Source organism: Candoia aspera, chromosome 1 (assembly GCF_035149785.1).
Source record: "Candoia aspera isolate rCanAsp1 chromosome 1, rCanAsp1.hap2, whole genome shotgun sequence".
In the NCBI taxonomy this organism is placed as follows: Eukaryota; Metazoa; Chordata; class Lepidosauria; order Squamata; family Boidae; genus Candoia; species Candoia aspera.
In genome coordinates this window covers 209,747,537-209,761,878 of record NC_086153.1, presented here as the reverse complement: position 1 = coordinate 209,761,878, position 14,342 = coordinate 209,747,537, and positions in this window count along the sequence as shown.

Below are 14,342 nucleotides of genomic sequence, written 5' to 3'. Positions count from 1 at the left end.
CCCCGCGCCGGTCAGAGCCCCCTCACTCGCGGTTACGTCACCCCCCTTTGTCCAACACGTTGTCCTGCCGGCAGGTGAGGGGTTGCGAGGCCCCGCTGGCATTCCGGGATCGCCCATCATCGGTTTCTCTATTCCTCCGGTGATTGCTGTCAGCTGGGCGATCTCCGTTGCATTAGCGCTAACAGCTTGGGTGTGCCTCGCGATCCGTTTAGCCATTGTTTCTTGTCCTTCAGTCTTTGTGAGTTGATGGCTACTTATCTTGAGCCCCTTCCCCTGTTTCCTTGCTATTGTCATGTGTGCCATTGCGCTGATGTCTTCAGCTCAACGGCACTCATGACACTGTACACACTAGACTTTGCAAGGAAGAGTGGCTTCTTTCCATTCTTCAGTCTCTCGTGGGCTTCATCCCCCAGTATGAATGAGTACCTCTTGAATCTCAACTAAAGAATAGGAGTAAGTAATAATGTTTCCGTCTGCACTTCTGTGATACGCTTTGGAAAGTATGCAGATGCTGATAACAACAGAAATGTGATGTACACAATGAATCAGGTTTGCTTTGTGAAAATCCACTATTGTGTCTCTTAAGCATGAGGTAGCAGCCCAAAGAAAGATATGTTAGAGAAAGATGGCTTTTGCGCTGGCTGGTATTATTTTCTGTCCTATCTGTATGCTATTGGATCAAGCTGTGTTGCTTAGAAATGTTGCATCTGAATGTTTTTTTCCAAGCATTTTTTCCTGCTAACGGCTGTTAATTTCTTCCTGGAGCAAAACCTGAACAGCATGAGGTCCAAACTTTCAAAGTATATGACTGCTCCTTCTCCAGTCAGTGTTTTTCTTATCAGCCATTCCTTGTTTGATTTGAGTGGGTAACCGTGAAAATAGAAAGGCTGCAATTATTACTAAACACCAGGCCTTCTGCCTCTCAAAAGGTCTCTTGCAACTAATATTTTACTCATCATTGCCCTGAAATCTGGACATCAGCCTAGACAATTTGTGAGATATGGGTTAGCTGAGAGAGGGAAGAGAAGTTGGAAAGGGGTTATAGAAGCTTTGTGTAGGAAATGCTTATGTAATGGCATGAAATATGGATCCAGAACAAATACAATGAAATGTGCACCATACTGTAATTATTTCAGATATTTGTATCCAGTTATTGACGCATATGAGACTGTCAGCAGCTAACATTTCTCAGGCATGTTCCAAGAGAAAATGGTTTGTTTTTTCCTGCAGAGTTTTTAACAGGGTTAGCGAGTGCTTCTGCTCAGCTGACCTGGAAGCAGATGCAGCTATGAATACACCAGAGCATAAGAAAGAGAATCTCTGAAAAATGTTCTGTAACCCAAACCTAAGTAAAGTGTTCATCCACCCACTCCTCTCTTAACTGAGCTGGGAGACTCTTTAACAGTGCTGGACAGAAATGGCTCTGCTTAAAGAGAACCCTATGCCAACATCTACATCCATGTTAAATGTTTCCAGGTGTCTGTCTGTCTCTTTCTCTCTCTCCCTATTTTCTAAGCTTGAATGCTTTTGCCTGGTATTCCAGTCTTGACCTGAAGGAGACTTTCTTTGTTTGACTACCTGAACCCTAAAACATTAACATGCACAATATATCATTCCGTTCTAACACTAGAACACGGAGTGGCTTAGAGGAAATGTAAGGGAAAGTGGAAGGAGCGGGTTAAGAGAGAGAGCGAGCAATTTTGTGAGGCCATAATTACCTCCTGCCTTGTTCTTGAAACTCCTGGAGGGACATTGTGACTCAGCCTAACCTTCTCATATGGTGGTTGTTGTCGGGGTGGGGGGGAATGGGAGGAAGGACAGCTGTGTATGCTGTCTTGAGTTCCTGAAGAAAAGATAGAATATAAATCAGTTAACTAAAGAAATAAATACTACAAAGCATGGATTTTGTGTTTTTACAATTCAGAAAACATCCAAAGAATTAGCTGTACATCATCTGCAATTTTTCACACTACCATCAGGCTGGAGATAATATGGACATCTCTAAAGAAGAGGACTGTAAGTTGGCAAGTAACTATCTGCCTGAGTGATGTCTTATAAAAATCCAATGCGCTATATGTGAGTGAGGCCAATTAAATCCAACTAAGTTCTTAAAGACATTGTGTCAGAATTCAATTACTGGTAGAGATAGTTGCACTAATGAATTCAGGATCTTTCACTTGGAAACTTAAAAAAGAAGTCATTTTTCACTTTTTTTTTTTTCCTGGAGACTAAACCTCCAAAGCAGAAGCATTTGCACAGATTTTTATGAGGAGCAAGGAAAAGTAACAAACCTTAGCTGCTGTCAGTCAAAGAATCAGTGCTATATCATTTTTGATTCACAGAAAAGCAGCTCTTTCATCTGAAAAAGAGTTCTCCTCTTTCACCTTAGACTCACCTATTATGCTACTTTATCCAGTCCCAATATCAAATTCCAAAGACATAGCATACCTTTGGGTGCCACCTTCTAATTACACACTACATGCTTCCATAAATTGTATAACAGGTACAAAAAGTTCAAGTCTTGTTCTGAAGCTAGATGTATATAAATCATTGAATGAAAAGTTATCATTGTGTTTTCTCACCTTGGATATAACAGTAGCTAAGCAGCAGGATATGGTGTCCAATCTCGAGATTTCTGGATAAAGTTTATTCACATCTCTCAGAAGTACTTGAATTCTGAGCATCTTTGCTATATTTCACAAGAAGACACATAGCTCTACATTTAAATATTCATGATGGGTTGGATCCAGAAATACAGACTACTTTAACCTAGATCCACTGACTGGAGAAAGTTAGACTAGGATAGACAAGCCCCCTAAGCATATTTGGACTGTTGGAATTATCAGGGGTCAACTCAGCATTGTCTCATAAGCATAAGGGGGTCTTTCTAGTAAACACCTCTCTATTGTGTTTGTGGGATGTCACATGGGCCACATGGTTTCTACTTCCTCCTTCTTCTTGGTTTTGGGGATTGACAATCTCCTTTTTATTTTTTCCTCTTGGGCACTCCTGCAAGCAGGAGGTGCTGCAGAATGCAGCTCTTGTCCCTTTCATCTTGCTTTCACGCAGACATTTCTACTCCACATAGAAATGTGTCTACAAAGAACCAGTGATGAATAAGTGTTTTCGACTATGAAGCTACTTGTATCCAGATCTACTGAATAAATGTAAGCTACTGTGTGAAGACTGAATTTATTTTCTGAACGTAATTAAGTTTAATGTGCAAGTTTCTTTTTGGTTCATGCTTCTACTCTGCAAGGTTGTTGTTAGCTGCTTTGGAGTTCTTTTATTAACCTTTAAAAACTCCACAATGGACTGCAAATTATATGGAAGACAGGTACTTACAGATAACACCACAGTCCTAGATTACATGTAGTGCTTCTGCTTAAAGTAGTCACTGAAATGGGATGTTCTGAGGATAGAAGCAAACCTGGATCTTCTTTATGCCAGCATCCAACTGGTGTAGTTCCCCCATTGTGCACAACAAGGAAAGGGAAATGGTTACTCTTATTCCAAAATACAGTAAGCCACGCAAAAAATATTAATCTGTTGGCACTTCTGAAATTTTGTTTCAGTTTCCAGCTGCATTCCCTTCCTCCCTCCTTCTCTGTGTTGCCTGTTCTTGTGGAGCTTTCGGGGTGGCTGAAAAATAGGAGGACTGTATTGCTTTAATTTACTGAACATTTTTGGCTGGTTGTTTCATGCAGAGCTTACAAGTTAGAAAGAGAGGGCACCTTAACGTCAATAGCCAAAGAAGTGCATTTTTTGCTGTTGCTACTATTGTTTATTGAAACAAATCACACTCTGTGTTGCTTTTTACTGAATGTCTATGCCTCTCTAGGGAGGCAGACTAGAATATTTAAACTGTTAATTTCTTCATTTTTTTCCCCTAAGAATTTTTTTTTTCTTTTAATCACAGGTTAGTTCTACGTAGGTTGGTTGTAAGGAGCAGTCAGCATGAACTACTATCCCAGCAACTTTGGTGGCTCCACAGCATAGACTACCACCTCATTTACTTTTGTGGTGAAAAATGAGGGAACAAAACTAAAATACTTGGAATGATGGAGTTTGGTTCCATATGGAACAAAGCATATTCAGGCATTCTGAGTTCTGTTCTGTTTGGACACAATAAACATGGAGTGTTTGGTGGAGTGTTCTGATTAAGGCTGTTTCATTCACTTTGCGGCAAAACACTTTCAGACCTCTTTTCACAATTCTTCACTCAATTGGATCCAGGTTTACAGCGGAATTCAATATAATGCTAGCATATTTCTAGTAACACAACATGCAATACTTTTCTTCTGCTCTCCTCAGTCATGGAAGCTCACTTTGGGCCAGTCATTCTCTCTCAGCTTAACCTTCCTCATAGGGTTATTAGTGGGGGGTGAGGGAGGGAAGAGGGAGCACTTGGTACGCTGCCTTGAGGTCCTGCAGCAAAGGCGGGATATGAATGCAACAAATAATATTTATTTTCCAATCTTACCACTTTCCACATACGGAGACACAAATCCCTGAATGAGAACTAGACACAAAGTTACACAATATCTTTGGACTGGTAGTGCTAGGAAGCGCTAGCTTTCTTGAGTTAGAATCAGGTGGTGAGGATTGGAATTTGGGGTGGGGTGGGGTGGGGTGGGGGTATCCCTATTTGAAAAGCAAGGCAATCATCTTCTAACCATTGATTTTTCTCAAGTATTCCTTACATCAGCATTTCTCTCATGCTAAGCCAGCTCCTTTTGTATTGCAAGCTTTGTGAATTTTGGCACCTCCAATTCACATTAAATTCTTGACCTTGGAACTTTAGTTTGAAAAATGCACCTTCTCTAAGTTCCTTTGCAGTGACCTTTGACTCCAGTGTCACTTAAAATGAAACAGTGATGGATATTATACAGTCCCTATAAAATCCCTTGCAATTACTATAGAAATTGTCCTGGGGGATAGATTAGACCAGGCTACAGAAATCACAACTAGAGAGGCACAGAGGGAGAAAAATACTACAGCAGACAAAGATTCTGTTATTTCTCCAGACCTTTTGCTCACATGTCTGTTGCCTGAGCTCAGAATGAAATAATTGGTTTCAAAGGTCAGGTCATACAAACAACTCTGCACATTTCTCTTTGGGATACTGAAATCAGTCACTCATCAGAATCTGGCATCTTCCTATGACCACTGTTTCCAAAGCAACATGAGAATTTAAGGTCCTGTTTTACCCCAACTCCTCCTGATTTTGTGGCCATGATAGGAAATATTTAAAAATAGCAGTTTAGGTGTTTTGTTTTGTTTTTACTCAGGAAACAGAAGAAATGAAATCATTCCTATCCCATTTTTCATATTTTGTCTAACCATTGTAAAACAAATGAAGGGGAAAGTCAGACTTGAACATTTTCATCTAACCAATAGGCCATATAATAAAAACAAGAGGAAATATCTGTTCCTAATTCCTTAACATTTCCAGGTCTCACTTTATGAAATGTAAAATGTTTTTATTTACCAGGAAGGCATATCATGTATCATTAACAAAGTCTTTTAAAATTAAGTATTGTCAGATGTGGAGTTTATTTCCCAAAGCTGAGCCCAAAAATGATCATTTCATTTCATTTCATTTCATCTCTTCCCAATGTTTTGTTTTCTTCTCCATTGCTCTCTTCGCTCCTTGACTGTACTCCTGTGCAGCATTTTGTCTGGCATGTTACAATATAGATCATAAAAAGAATCAGCCAGAAACAGTGACCGTTGTGACTTCTACATTATGGTAAACAATGGTTAATATGATCTATAGTGTTACATAAATATTCCACATAAACTAATCCTGGCTTACAGAGCTATGAATCAAATAAAAGAAAGGCAATGCGAATTCTGAAAAAGAGACACCATTGATCCCTTCATGCTTAATCTAATCTCATATGGAACATCTTTAATGGCACAAGATTTAGCATTGTCTTAGAGAGCATTTTCTCATAGAAGGGTCCTTTTGCAGCCCAACACATTTCACAGCATGAAAATTGCCTCAGCTGTCAATAGCCAAGTTTTTTGTCTGCTAATCATTTGCTCTTACTTCTCACACTGCATTTTCATTAGGCTCTATTTAATGCTCCTTGTTCCAGGCTTTCTTGACACAAATATTTGTGTCTTGGGAATTTCATAAAGATTAGAGATGAACTGACTGAGGTGAATAGACTCTCTCTTGAGACCAACCTATGAGGGAGAGGTTTTTGAAGAAAAATCACCTCCCCAAGTTCTCCCTCCAAGATAAGGAACAGCTGTAAATGTGAAGGCATCGTCAATTTGAGTTTGCTTTCCGGTGCTTGAATCCATGCAGCTCCTTTGGTGACATGATGGAAATGGTTTGCCACTATTTTGTGGGATTCTGGAGTTCCCAGATGGTTCCTACATCCCAAACCTAAGAAGGGCAGAATCTGCTTAGTTGTTTTTGAGAACAGCCAGTATTGGCTAGGTACAAGTTACACCAGATGATGGGGTAACCTAGCAAGCTAGAAAAAAGTCTACCAGGAGTGTTGCCATGGAAAATGATCTTTAAAATGATCCAGTCCAACAAAACAACTGTATTCTGTCAGATTGGCTAAATTAATGTCTGAAAAGCAACTTCCTCAAAGGTTTTTTTTTTTTCCCCTGCAAAGGAGGCTTCTTGTCTTTCAATATCATCCTCAGAGTGTATTAGAATCTCACTCAGTGATGCTGTGAACTCAAATTATTTTTGCAAAATGGCAGGGCATATTACGTTCTGCTATATGCCCCCACCACCACCACACACCCCTTTCAATCTATGGCTAACTTGTTGCCGGCTTAGAACAACTCACATTTTTAGAGCATCTCCTATCTCATCCCAGATGGCAAGTTTGGTGTAGAGGTTAAGGCACCAGGCTAGAACGGGGAGACCGTGAGTTCTAGTCCCGCCTTAGGCACAAAGCCAGCTGGGTGACCTTGGGCCAGTCACTCTCAGCTCTAGGAAGAGGAAAGGGCAAACCATTTCTGAAAAACCTTGCCAAGAAAGCTGCAGGGACTTATCCAGGCAGTCTCCAGGAGTCAAGACTGACTTGAAAGATAGATAGGTGATTGATAGATACATATAGATGCACCCTTAGAAGGGGGAAGAGGCAGTGGCCCAGCCCCATCAAAGGTGCCTGATTATGCCAGCCCAGAAGCATCAGGAACCACCTGGAGAACTAAGCTATAGGAAGATGCTCTGGGAAGCCACCTCGGAGTATGTTGATCCTGCAGTCCCTGCCTCCCTTATCTGTTCAGGAATTGGTTGCTGCATACTTTAGATTACCGCTCTACTTCCTCATCTGAAAAAGTCCCATAGGAGAAGTTTCTTCATGATCTGATCCCTAGGGATTTAATTGAAGTGAGAGAAGCCCACGACACTGCGGACAGATAAGAAGATAATTATACTGTGGAAGATAGTTACAGATAGATCTCTTTGTAACAAAGGTCAGCATCAGAATTTCACATTCCAGCCATGGGAATTGATTCAGAATGTATAAATTACTTTCAGAAAAAAAAAATCCTGTAACAGCTTTTCTCAGCAAATTGAATGAGAATGTAAACAAACAAACAAACAAACAAATTCAGCACAGCAATAGTTTTTTAAAAAATATATACTTTCATCTGAATAATTATTTTAAAAGCAAATGACTTTATTTCAGAGTTTTTATTCCAGGGACAAACAATCAGATCAAGTTACCTATCAGGGTTTAAGTCAGTTTAGTTAATAATTATAACAGCTTTACATAATTGAATAGGCTATGTCCAGCTGACTCTTCATGTACTTGCAGAGTCAATATTCACAGACCAGGAGTTAGACTGACATTTACCCTTTACTCACTTGCTAATCTAAGTGGCACTTCAATTTTAAATTCTCATGAATAATATTAGTCATGTAATGATGCAATAAAAAAATGACATTTTCAAAAGATCCTATATATACTGATAATTGATAATGTGATTATCAATAAGATTGAAATGTGATTTGGTTTACCTCTTGGTATGATTGCACCTGATCTTGCTGATAATGATTACAACCACCATTTCCCACAGATGTCAATCTAGAGCAGATTTAGTAGTTACATCCCATTGTTAGGCTAGGTCCCTCCTACCTAGAAAAATAAGGATGAGCATGGGATAGATAGAATACAGAACACACTGATTTTGAAAGATCCAAAACCCATGTAGACTTCTGCCATGTCCCCAACCCTGTGCAAGATCCAGATCAATTCTGCAGGTTTTCTAAATTATATCCTTCTTCGATAGAAGAGAATATCTGTAGCTCAGGGTTGATCTGTGGATTCCTTGGTGCTCTCTGAGCCTGGTTGTTTGTTCGCATATGTTTCATTGCCCGTCTAGGCAACATCTTCAATGCTAGAAGATGTTGGTTGCTCTCTGTTTATATACAGTAGCTTGCCCTGATAGTGGTGGTGAGGGTGTTGTTCTCTCCTTGGTAGTTCCTTGATTAGGCTGTTATTTACTGCTTGATTGTTTTTCTAGTGTTAATCCTTGTGCTAATCCTTGCTTATCTGGGTATTGATTGCTGGCAACGAGGTGTTCTGGTCTTTTTGTTTCCTTTTTAGCTTTTTTATTGTCTCTTTTGAATGGTATGTAAATATTGTTTACCTCTATGTGCCTGTTGATGGTCCTGGGTCTTGGGCATCCTTGGTCTAGGTCATCCTTGGTCTAGGATGCTCACAGTTTCCCAGTTGAAAGTATGGTTGAAATTGTCCATGTGTTATGAGACCAACGTCCAGACTCCCTCTTTTGGGGGAGATGGGTGGTGAAGAAATTTGATAAATAAATAATAATAAAAAAAAATAAAGCTATAAAAAGGATAACACTGCCATAGATCAGAAACATCTCAGAAACTACCAACAGACTATTACAACCCCATGGCATCACCGTAGCGCACAAGTGAGCTAAAGCCCTCCAAAACCTCTTAAGTAAACCAAAAAACCCAGTAGCCCAAGAAGAAAAAACAGGAGTCATCTACAACATACAGTGCAAGGACTGTAACAGCCACTATGTAGGACAGACAGGCAGAAGACCAGCAGAGTGCGTCCATGAACACCAACTAGCAGTCAGAAGACATGATGAAAACTCCTTAATCTCATAACACATGGACAGACTCAACCACAATTTCAACTGGGAAACTGAGCAACCAAGCTAAATCCAAAATCGCTAGGGAATTCTTGGAAGCTTGCCACTCAGACAAGTCAGCCATCAATAATCAAGCAGTAAACAATACCCTAATCAAGGAACCCCAAGGAACACCAACTCAGACAAACAATCAAGCAGTAAATGACAGCCTAATCAAGGAACTCCCAAGGAGAGAACAGCACCCTCACCACCACTATCAGGGCAAGCTACTGCATATAAACAGAGACTCTCTTCTAGCACTCTGTTCTAGCACTGAAGGTGTTGCCTAGTCAGGCAATGAAATGTCTGCAAGCGGACAACCAAGTTCAGAGAGCACCAAGAACTCCATAGTATATCCTTCTTATTGTTTTAAATGAGAGGGACATTTATTGAGAAAAATGGCAAGAACCAAAAATATCTCATTTCTTCTTACTGGGATAAGCCTGGTGAGGCACTGGGCTTTTAAGATCGCTGAAGTCAGGATATTCCAAGGACTCCAAGGGAATGGCTCCTTATGTTGAGTTTCCCTGATCAAAGAGGAGAGGGATTATCTGTCCTTGGAAGAAGGATCCAAACTCAGAGCCCATGTGCCAGTTACCATGGAATTATTCTCAATAGTTTTCTTTGAAATTGCATTTAAAAAGTTTCCTCTGACCCTGGTATGAGTTCCAAGAGGTATGTTGGGAAAGTGTGGCTCTGCAAACTTCACAGAACTCCTAATCCTGAGTATACTCCCAAACCATTAGCAGATTCAAGCATGCCCTCAGTGGAATATGGGTAAATCAATTATCTCCCAGTTACAAGAAGACAGCAGACCCACAAACAGGGAGGTATGGAACAAAATCACCGTTCCTTTTGCTTTCCTTTGGATATGACCATTCCTCTACTTGCCTAGAGCCCAAAACACAGAGTGTGAGATTGCCCTGTTAGCAGGACAGGTTTTGCTTGTGTGGAAGGGATCTGCATACCTTGCAAAGACCTAAGAAGGAAGAGTAGTAGCTAGGCTGCCTCAAGTAACTTGTAAGGTCAGGCCTAGCCTCTTGATTCTCCACAGTAACTTGAACGATGGCGAGATCCAGAGGAAAAATTACTAAACATAACATAGGAACATCACTTTCTCAAGATATTTGCTTCTGACCCCACCAAAAGACATCTGCATTTCCCCACACCGATATTTTAACATAAAGACTTCAATGTAAATGACAGCCCTGAAGAATCTTATATGGATTTGGGTCATTTTTAAACAGGATTTAAGTTTCATTAGATAAATATCTTGGAAGCTTGAAATAGATATAATCCTCGTCTCATGCTTCAAAGCCCTCATAGCAACATCCTACACGTTCCAACAGGCTGACATTTCTACGGATAAAAAGTGCACTGCTAATCAGCGTGGGCTGTAATGCATAAAGTGAACTGGCATATTGAAATTTCAGAGGCCAAAAAAAGGAAAATGGATTTAGTTTTTAAACTTTTTTTTTTGCATGAAGCTGAATAGGATTTGCTGGTATAAAATGTAAGTGCTAAAACTGAAAGCACCATGAAGCTTCACAAACACTATCAATTCAAAACATTACCCTTAAGTGACATCTTCATTTATTAATCCATTTGGACATGGTGGGCTCACAGTCTGGGTTATTTCTAAATAATTTATGGCAAGAATGAATAGACATATGAATGCAAGGATGATGTATACAGAGTAGAACCAGAATTGCTGTTGGTTAATTAGTAACACCATGTAGAATCCAAAGTTGCCTAAGTGCAAGCTTGCTCATGTACTGGACTTGTTCTTCAGGTTCTTCTCCTTGAAGCTAGCCCACACACAATTACATTTTGCTTCAGAGAATTCAGGGAAATTCCAGAGCACATTCTGAGGGTTTACTGGGAAAGGGCTTCAGAGGAAGTGGAGTCACCCCCGCTTCCCTGTCCACCAGTATTAGGATCTCTGTCGTCACTCATAATTCAATGAGGTTTAATATATTCAAATTCTTTCAGTGAAGAAATGAAAATGACCTTGTTTCACTGTTGACCAAATTAAGAATATAAGACTAGAGGAGAAACAAGATATAAACATCAGTAATTTAGTTATGCAGAGTAATGGATATGTAGAATTCTTATTATAGGAATGTTGATCTTCTTTGGAATGGTTGGAGAAGCAGTCACAAAAACTACCAAAACAAATGTTGGACAATGGCACAATCTGCCTAAATACCTAGTCTTCACAGTTATTTGCTGGGAGTCAGGTGGCATATACATTTAATTTATTATTATTATTATTATTATTATTATTATTATTATTAGCGTAACTTACATATGGCTAGAACGATCATACTCCATTCTCTTTGCTGTGCCTACACACACACATGAAGACACACATGCACACATGGGACCCTGTCTCAGGCACCATCTATTTAATTAAGAAATGCAAATAAATAACAATACTCATTTTAAATTGATTTGATCCCATTTGAGGAAATACGACTATGGATTTTTAAAATTTTGTCCCCCAGCTCTGTGATCACATCTTTAAAAAGGTGAATGTTATGACTTGCTAATATGCAGATTTTTAGTATTCTTACAACATGAAATGCTGCTATAAACAACAATTATTAATATGCTATTAAATTGCATTTTCAGCAGCTAAGGATTAATTTTTTAAAATGAACATGTTCATGAAGGTGATTTGAAGGTTCTATCACATCATTCAGATATGACAGGTACTCATTAATATCAATCTATTCACCTACCTTTATTTCAGTAAACATGTTGAATTACTGGAAACCCTGAGCTTCTTCTTTCCCCCACTGTTACTTTGTCTTCCTGTTTTCTGTCTCACAGTCCACACGCTCTAATCTCAGTGACTCTATAGTATTAAGGTAAGATGAAGGCCAACACAGTACATGGATGGTTTCTTGGGGAATTTGTTTTCTTTATAGTGGCTCATTTTTTTAAATATTGTCTAAATACTTTGCTTATGCTTATAAGATTGCTCCAGATTTTTTTTTCAATCAAAGAAACAAGCCATCAAGACAAAACCTGAAAAACATTACAGAGCCAAAGACAAAATTAAGCAAAGGACAATTGAAGCCCTGCACTTTTGATACATCATTTGATAGACATATACAATACAACTATCCTGACTTTCACAGCCCCTCCCCCCATATACTTGGTTATCAGAAATGCTTTTTGGAGTGAGGACATCTTTCTTCTTGAAAATAAATAAAGTCTCTCTGAGGAAAATATGACACTTGTGCCCAGAAGAGCTTGCTGCTTTGTGTTGTGATGTCATGCAACATTATGCCACAAGCTCTGTTGATCTGGGACATGCATGCAGCATTACATCAGATACAGAAAAGGGAAGCTCCTGACATCGGTCTGACCCCCTTTGCTCCCCACATGGATGCTGCTATGTTCATTTTAAAGTGTAACCCATGAGACCTTCAAGAATTCAGAAATTACATTTCTAAAGAGTTCAACCCACTTGGGATCCAGGGCTTATTCTGATTCACTGTTCTTTGAAAACTGTAGCCAGTCCTATGATTTGCAATAGCTCCTCTGTGACTGGCCTTGTTTTTCTTCCATTCTTTTCCTCTATGTATCTATGTATCTATCTATTATTTATTTATTTTCTATCCCACCTTTATTATTTTTATCAATAACTCAAGGCAGCGAACATACCTAATTCTCATTCCTCCTCCTATTTTCCCCACAACAACCACCCTGTGAGGTGAGTTGGGCTGAGAGAGAGCGAGTGGCCCAAGGTCACCCGGCCAGCTTGCATGCCTAAGGTGGGACTAGAACTCTCAGTCTCCTGGTTTCTAGCCCGTTGCCTTAACCACTAGACCAAACTCATCTCTGTCTGTCTGTCTGTCTGTCTATATCTATCTATCTATCTATCTATCTATCTATCTATCTATCTATCATCTATCTATCTATCATCTAATCATCTATCATCTACCCATATTATCTATGTATCTATCATCTACCTTTATCTCTATCTATCTATCATCTCTGTCCATTCTTTTCTTCTTCTCTTTCCTGCTTGCCCTATTCTACCTCCCTCTTTTTGTTCTCCTTCCTTCTTCTTCTGCCTCATCTGTTTCCAGCAATTCTAGGGGATGCTGAGACTATTAAAATGCCCGGATCTCCCTGGTCTGCTTACTGCTTTGCTCGGACAATTTGAAGGAACAACTTCCACTGGCTTCTAGATGTTCACATTAGCTGTTCACGTTATTCCAGGCGCTGACTAAGTTCCACTGGGAATACAATCAAGCAGCAACATCCAGGAATCTTCTTTCTCTAGTAAAGCTCTCAGTGGATAATTCTTCCATGACAGAGCCCAAAGGAGAAAGAGAGAAGACAAAACAACAAACCGCAGCCAAGTCCCATCCAGTAATTAAATGGCAGTACAAATTCCTAGTACAAAGTGGCGGAAATGCTTAGATTTACAGTATATCTGAAGCACAAAAAGTTACCTCAGAGAGACTCATGAAATGAGGAGTTGGTTTGCTTTGCACTTCCCTGGGAAACTGGAAGGATTTGACAGCAATGAAAGCAGACAGAATGTAATTTGGTTCTTTTGATGTGTGAACAGATTTAGTACAATGAAGATCAATAAGGAAACCCACCAAAGCAGTATGTATTTTAATATATTATCATATTTCATGATTGTAAAAAATCAATTTCAATTATAGACTAGAATTATATAGGTATACATTTGGAGAAGCATATGGCCATCAAAGTTTCAATCAGCCCCGCCAAGTCTCTCATAAAAAAGTGAATAGCCATGAGCCAGTGTGTTATTGTCATTTCAATGTTAGTTGAATACCCATAATTCTTGCCATGTCTGCCTCTGTTGTCAGCTTCTGATTACCTCCTCCCCTTAAGACAGCTCATACAGCAATAATCTGAGAGATTATTTAAATTTCCAGGTGGACTTGAAATCATGCAGAGAGAAGTTCCCATCATAAAGGAGAAATACCAGCTTTTGTTTCTTTAAAGGACTCGACTCCTGAACCATTTCTTCAAGCAAATATTTCACACTTTCCCATAATGCTCCTCCCCACCACACAAAGAAATAGTAGTTCCTGCTCTGGAAAGCAGAGAATTAAAACATTATCCATTGCATCAGTGAACCCAATCCTATAAATTCAGAAAAGCTGGGAAATGTACTCCTGTAGCCAACAGCTTCAGTTTGC